General features: G+C 30.6%; 1 protein-coding gene across 1 annotated transcript in view; it reads left to right on the forward strand.

Moving 5' to 3' along the window:
- LOC109361277 (glycerol-3-phosphate dehydrogenase SDP6, mitochondrial-like) overlaps positions 1-3,291 on the forward strand; it is a 14,940-nt gene extending 11,649 nt beyond the window's left edge. Inside the window, exon 7 of the mRNA XM_019606679.1 lies at positions 3,282-3,291. The gene's annotated coding sequence lies outside the window, so the exon portion shown is untranslated. The remainder of the gene's footprint in view (positions 1-3,281) is intronic.

Below are 6,269 nucleotides of genomic sequence, written 5' to 3' on the forward strand. Positions count from 1 at the left end.
ATCAAACCAGATTTGGGGAAGAACATGAAAACCTAATTTCACCCATGAATCAATTTGGGGTGGCTCTGATACCACTTGTTGGAGAAATTCCTTCTCCATCCGAAATCCATATAGTGAATACGGAAGTCCTTATGACCATGGCTTTGTTCCCACAACCGAATGTGTATGCCCATACATACACCCAAATGGAACATCCATGGTCCAGACCGAAGAAACCCCAAATGAGTTCATGATGAAGATGAAGAACATACCTTATTGATCCATTTCCGGAATCTCGAAGGTATGAGGGTGAGATGATCTTCCAGATGATAGAGCGCCGAATGGTTTTCCTTTAGTTCTCTTTAGAGGGGAATGAGAGAATACCTTAGTTTCTGAAAAGTGTTATTGTGAGGTTAGTTGGAGGAGATACCTTATCCTCATGCCTTATGAGCCTTATGGATGGGTGGATAGTGTTATCCTATCCTGGATAACACTATTCTCATCCTACCTTATTCTCCTCCACCTTTACACTTGAAAACCTGTTGCTCTACAAATGGGGACCATAACCCATAAAAGTAACCCCGTAGTGGTTACTACTTTAGTTGCAATAATTCTGATTCAGTCCCTTCATCAAATCAGAAATTGCCTGAAGGTATCTACACTTATTATTATTTCATGACACATATGCCCTTAGCCACCAAATTAATTACTTAAGATCATTTTATATTTTGGCTAATTACATAATGGCCATAACACAGTTATAGAATTATATTTGTGACCCATAAATTGTCAGAAATTCCAACATTATAAGCTATAAAATACATTTATAAGATAGCTCTGAACTCTTTTCATTCATTTTCATTCATCTACCTCTAAAATTTAACTCTCAAACGAACCTTTAACTCGCCTACATGTACACACTATATTATTTGTTTCCTTGCAGATATTATATAGTTATTGTTATTTGTTCACTAGAATCAAATTTGTAACATAGACAATGTTAAATTGTTATTATGCTAACCGGATATGGTTGGTGATTAAGATTCAAAGTTTAAACACTTTAAATAATGATATTAATTAAAAGGAACAAATGTAATCTAAGACTTACTTTTAAGACTCTGTGGGTCTTCTTCTCTGTTTTGAAAAGTTTTGCATGTGCCTTGCAAAACATTTCTATAAGTCAAACTCTTCTCCATTGTTAGAGAAGATAGTTAGACTTTTTAATGTATTTTTAAAGATAAAATGTAATGTCAGTTTAAGTTAAAAGGATAAATGTGTTATTATTTTTTAATTTTTCTATGTATTTCCAACTAATTGTTCTCTCCTCTCCTCTCTCTTTCCTAGAAAGGAATCTGACATCATTTATATGTGATAATATTTGGGAGGATTGAACTATTTGATTGGGCTGAGATGTGTTCTATGCCGATACCAATTTTTGGCTGCTATAACTAACAAAATATGATAATTGTTCAACAATTTATTAATACTATTATTTAAAACATGATTAGAGGATATTTAGGTAATTAAACATATATAACTTTTATATTCGAAAATTGGCTTATGAATAGCACTTATTTAAACTCCTACACAATTCATTTTCTAGGGAGCCTATAATTTATAAAGTAATTACGTTACAAAAGTAAATTTATATTAATATTATGTTACATGCTGGATTATTTTATGTACTCATTCTTATTGTGCTTGTCGGGTAAGACTTGCACTTAGTGTAAGAATAATTCTCAAAACATAACTCTCTATTCCTATTAATATTATGTTACACAATTATCATCCCCTAGATTTGGCTTTAAATTAATAGACTAATTTTATTATTTTCTTTTGAAACCAAGAGCAATAAATTGTGAGCAATAATCTTATTTTTAATTGAATATTCTTCCAAAATGTGTATAAAATTTAACTCTTTTTCAACAATTAAATTACTTTACACGAAATCTAATTCTTTTATTTGTAAATAAGAGGAAGATAGATTTCACAAATGATTATCTTATGCTATAACCAAATATTTGCTCAAGGTTTCATCTTCATCCAAAGGTAACAACCAACACAAACACAGATTGATTTCTATATCAACTATATATTTGTAATTCAATTACAATACATACATGTAGCTAGTGCATATGTCTTATATAGATTTGAAATATGAGAGCACAATTTTTGACAATAAATAATATAAAATTACTTCAATTTGAGTATATTCAACTGCAAATTATTATATTCAATATTTATATGATCTAATTATTATACAATCAATTTTAGAGAATAGGACTGCAAGTTAGAGGCACGATAATGCATGTCAACATGGTAGTAGTAATAATAATACATAATGGAATTAAGTATAATCTATTGGAAATAGATAAAGTTAGTCTGATTGAATATATTCAACTGTAAACTATTATATTTAATATTTATAGTATCTAATTATTATGCACTCAATCTCAAGGAATGATAATATGGGTTTTCAATCATCATAATGTATGTCAACTAACTAGTAGTAATAATAATATAAAATGGAATGAGCCTGGTCTATTGGAATTTGAAAGGTCTGTTTACTAAGCTCTAGGGACATTTAATTTACTCAAGTTTATTTAGTTTGCCTTTCATTATATTTTTTGTGACTTTTATCCAAAGATGACTTACTCAGGTTGAAGTACCAAAATCATAAGAAGTATCACAAAAAATACTTCTACAAGTAGTAATAGGGGAAATCATATTCAACTTGGGCACATTACGAACAAGTAGATGCGGATAATGAAAGAATGATTATGGTGAGTCTTTTTTGCATGAAACATATAAACGGTGATGACATCACTCAGTCTAAGGCTCATTTGATCGAATTAAAATGTCAAGTTGAAAAGTGTAAGAAAGTGTCAACAAATGTTCAACATCAAATAAAGAAATCGATTGGTGAAATGAAGAGAAAGAAAAGGACAGTAGATGAGGAATATGAGGAAAGTAATCATTACGATGAAGTTAATGATTTATTTCACACTCAGCTAATGGAAGCACGTGATACATCTACATCTCAAAAAGGAAAATGTCACATAGACTCTTTCTTTATGCCTAGAAAAACTCATTATGTTGAACTCACTTTAAAAGTGCAATGTGAACTAAAAAGTGATTGAGAAATGTGACATCGTCATCTTCAAAAAGAATGATTGATGCTTATGTGTCATTTAAGGCAATTAACTCAACATTGTCAACCTATGGTTGATGCCATTTATATCATAGGTTTAGGTTATAAAGCTCCAAACTTTTACCGTGTTCGTGATTATTTGTTAAACAAGTAGGTTGAAGATGTGGAAAAACTTGTTAATGATTATCAATCTATTTAGAAGAAAACTAGATGCACTCTTATGGCAGATGGTTGGACTGACCATTCTAGACGTTACGAGTGAGCATGGGCCAGGTTGGGACGGGTTAAGGCTTCTCCTTATCCGACCTTAAATGTTGGTTGAGTCATTTTTTGAACTCAGATCTGACCCAAACTCGAAGCTAATCCGATCCTATATATCGACTAGGTCAGCCTTTAAACCAAATCCTAGACCCAACTAAATATAATGCATACTAATTTTAGATAAAGTCTTCTCAATATTATTTATTATTATGAATATGTAATTTTACATATAAAATGATATATATATATATATATATATTATTAATCATGTATATGTGATGAAAAAATTAGAAAATTAATGATACTTTCGACCAAAAAGGTGTCATTACTCTTGTCCCTACCCGACCCTAAATATTGTATAGGTCTAGTTTTTGAACATGAACCTGGCCCTAGACCCGACCCTACTTGGATCTGATCATGATTGGACCGTATTGGGTGAGTGGATAGGGTCGGGTCATGCTCACCCCTACTAGACGTACTCTTAATAATTTTATCATTTATGTCCTAAAGGAACGATCTTCGTAGAGTCTTTTGATGCTTCTAATGCTTCCAAAATTACAAATTTGTTGTTCAAGCTTTTCAAGGAGGTAGTGTTATATATTGGTCCTCAGAATATTATTCATATTGTTACATGCAATGTTGTTAGTTATGTAGATATTGTTAGGCTATTGGATAAAGAGTTTCTTCACATATTTTGGTCTCCATTTGCGGCTCATTGTATCAATTTAACATTGTAAGATATTGGAAAGTTATCATGTGTAACTGAGATTGTATCACATGACGTTACCAAATACTTATACAATCATTATCATCCATTGTATCTAATGATATAGTACACTTATAGAAAAGAAATACTTTGTGCAACTCCAACTCGCTTTCATATATATTTCCTTGCATTGCAAGGTATCTTGGCTAAAAAGATACATTAAGAGCTCATGTAACATATAGAGAATGGACAAGCTCAACTTATTCCAAAGATGTTAAGGTAGAATTTTTTGTGGAGAGTGTATTGGATTCAAACTTTTTGGAAACAATATGTTGAATTTGTCAAACGTATCAAACCATTTGTTCGCATGTTACATATTGTTGATAGTGAGGATAAGCATGTGATGAGTTTTCTTCATCAATTAATATTTAAAGCTAAACATGAGATAGAGAGGAGGCTTCAAAGAAACAATAATAAAGTGAGGCCTTAATTGGACATTATAATCGTTGAGACTTGCAGCTAAAAAGAAATCTCCATGATGCTGATTATTTGCTAAACTCACATTGTTTCTTTAATATTGAAGAATTTGAAAAACATAAGTTCACAACATCTAACATTTTGGATGTGTTTGAGAAGCATGTCTATGTAGATCCTCATTTGCTAGATACGCGAACAAGTGAGATAAAAATATATAAAGATGTTGAATTTGATTTTGGAAATCCGACTACTATACGTGAACAAAGTATAGTGATGCTAGGTATAGTTAGTCTTTCATAGTTGATAATTTTCTTTAAAAAAAAATCTTAATCTTTATTATGTTTAAGTATATTTGAGTTTCATGCAATGTTGAAAAACGTATGGATGTCGTGTATCAAATTAGCGAAGATGACAATTCGCGTTCTAAGTTAAACATGTAGTGCTTCCATCTATGAAAGAAATTGGAATGTGATTGAATACATTCAAAGAAACGAAATACGTTGAGCATCAAAATTAAAATTTTATTGATCTTGTTTTTGTTCGTTTAAACTTGAGGCTACAACAAAGATATTACCATTTTATTCAAAATATGAACTTAAGTGTCTTATGCAAATATTCATATGTAACTTATTTCTATGTACATATGTTTACACATAACCAAATCAATAAATGTAGGAATCACTTAAAGCATCAAAATTATGACACAATTAATTTAGAAACATTGTAGGATTATTCTTATTATATATCGGAGGAACCACCATTCCTAACTTCTGAAGAGATTAAAGCCTTATAAGATGACTTTGCAAATATTTCTATCCAACCATCACTTGATGAGATTGATGTTTTTTATTGTGGTGTGATTCTAATAGCTAATTCATTTTATTGTTCACTTTAATTAATTGCTAACTTGTATAAAAAGTAATGTATGAAAAATGTCATTCTTGTATATAAATTAAATTGAGAAGATGATGTACAACTCAACCTATGGAGAATATGAACCTAAATGAAGATAATGTTAGTCAATCATCAGACTCAAATGATGAAAAATTGGAATCTTAATATGAAACAATTTTGACTCGTTAATGTTAAAGCTCCAAATTTTATAATATGTTTGAGTTGTGAAATATTGTCCTATGTTTATGATTTGAGTTTATTAAGTGAGGTAAGTACTTATGAATTTAATATCTGTGTTTGCACTTTAGACTTTATATTTGCTAAAGTTGTTTCTCTCTAAAAATTCTTAATAAACTATGTATATTGGTCATACACTTCAGTATCTATCTATTTGAATTTATTTTTATTAAAAACATACATATATGTAAATATAAGCATGTGTTAAGCATATCTCTATGTAATTATAAGCATACATGTGGTTTATTATTGAACTACAGGTTAAGCATATCTATCTCTAACCAGTAACCATGGTTTAAGGACAACGTGACATGTTGTAGCTAATGCATGAAGTTCAACCATGAGGTGCCATGTAGCAGATTCCAGCTCAAGCTAAACCATCATTTAAACTAAAAATATTGTAAACTTAATGAACGGCAGTGATTATATATAGCTTAGCGGTTGGGATCTCCTGTATTTTTAATCAAGTGTACACGTGTCAGTCAACGAGTTAACGGTGGTATCCAAAACCAAAAGCACATTGATCGCGATATTCTAAGTCTTATTACACGTTAAGTCATTAAC

This window comes from Lupinus angustifolius, chromosome LG11 (genome assembly GCF_001865875.1).
Source record: "Lupinus angustifolius cultivar Tanjil chromosome LG11, LupAngTanjil_v1.0, whole genome shotgun sequence".
Taxonomy (NCBI): domain Eukaryota; kingdom Viridiplantae; phylum Streptophyta; class Magnoliopsida; order Fabales; family Fabaceae; genus Lupinus; species Lupinus angustifolius.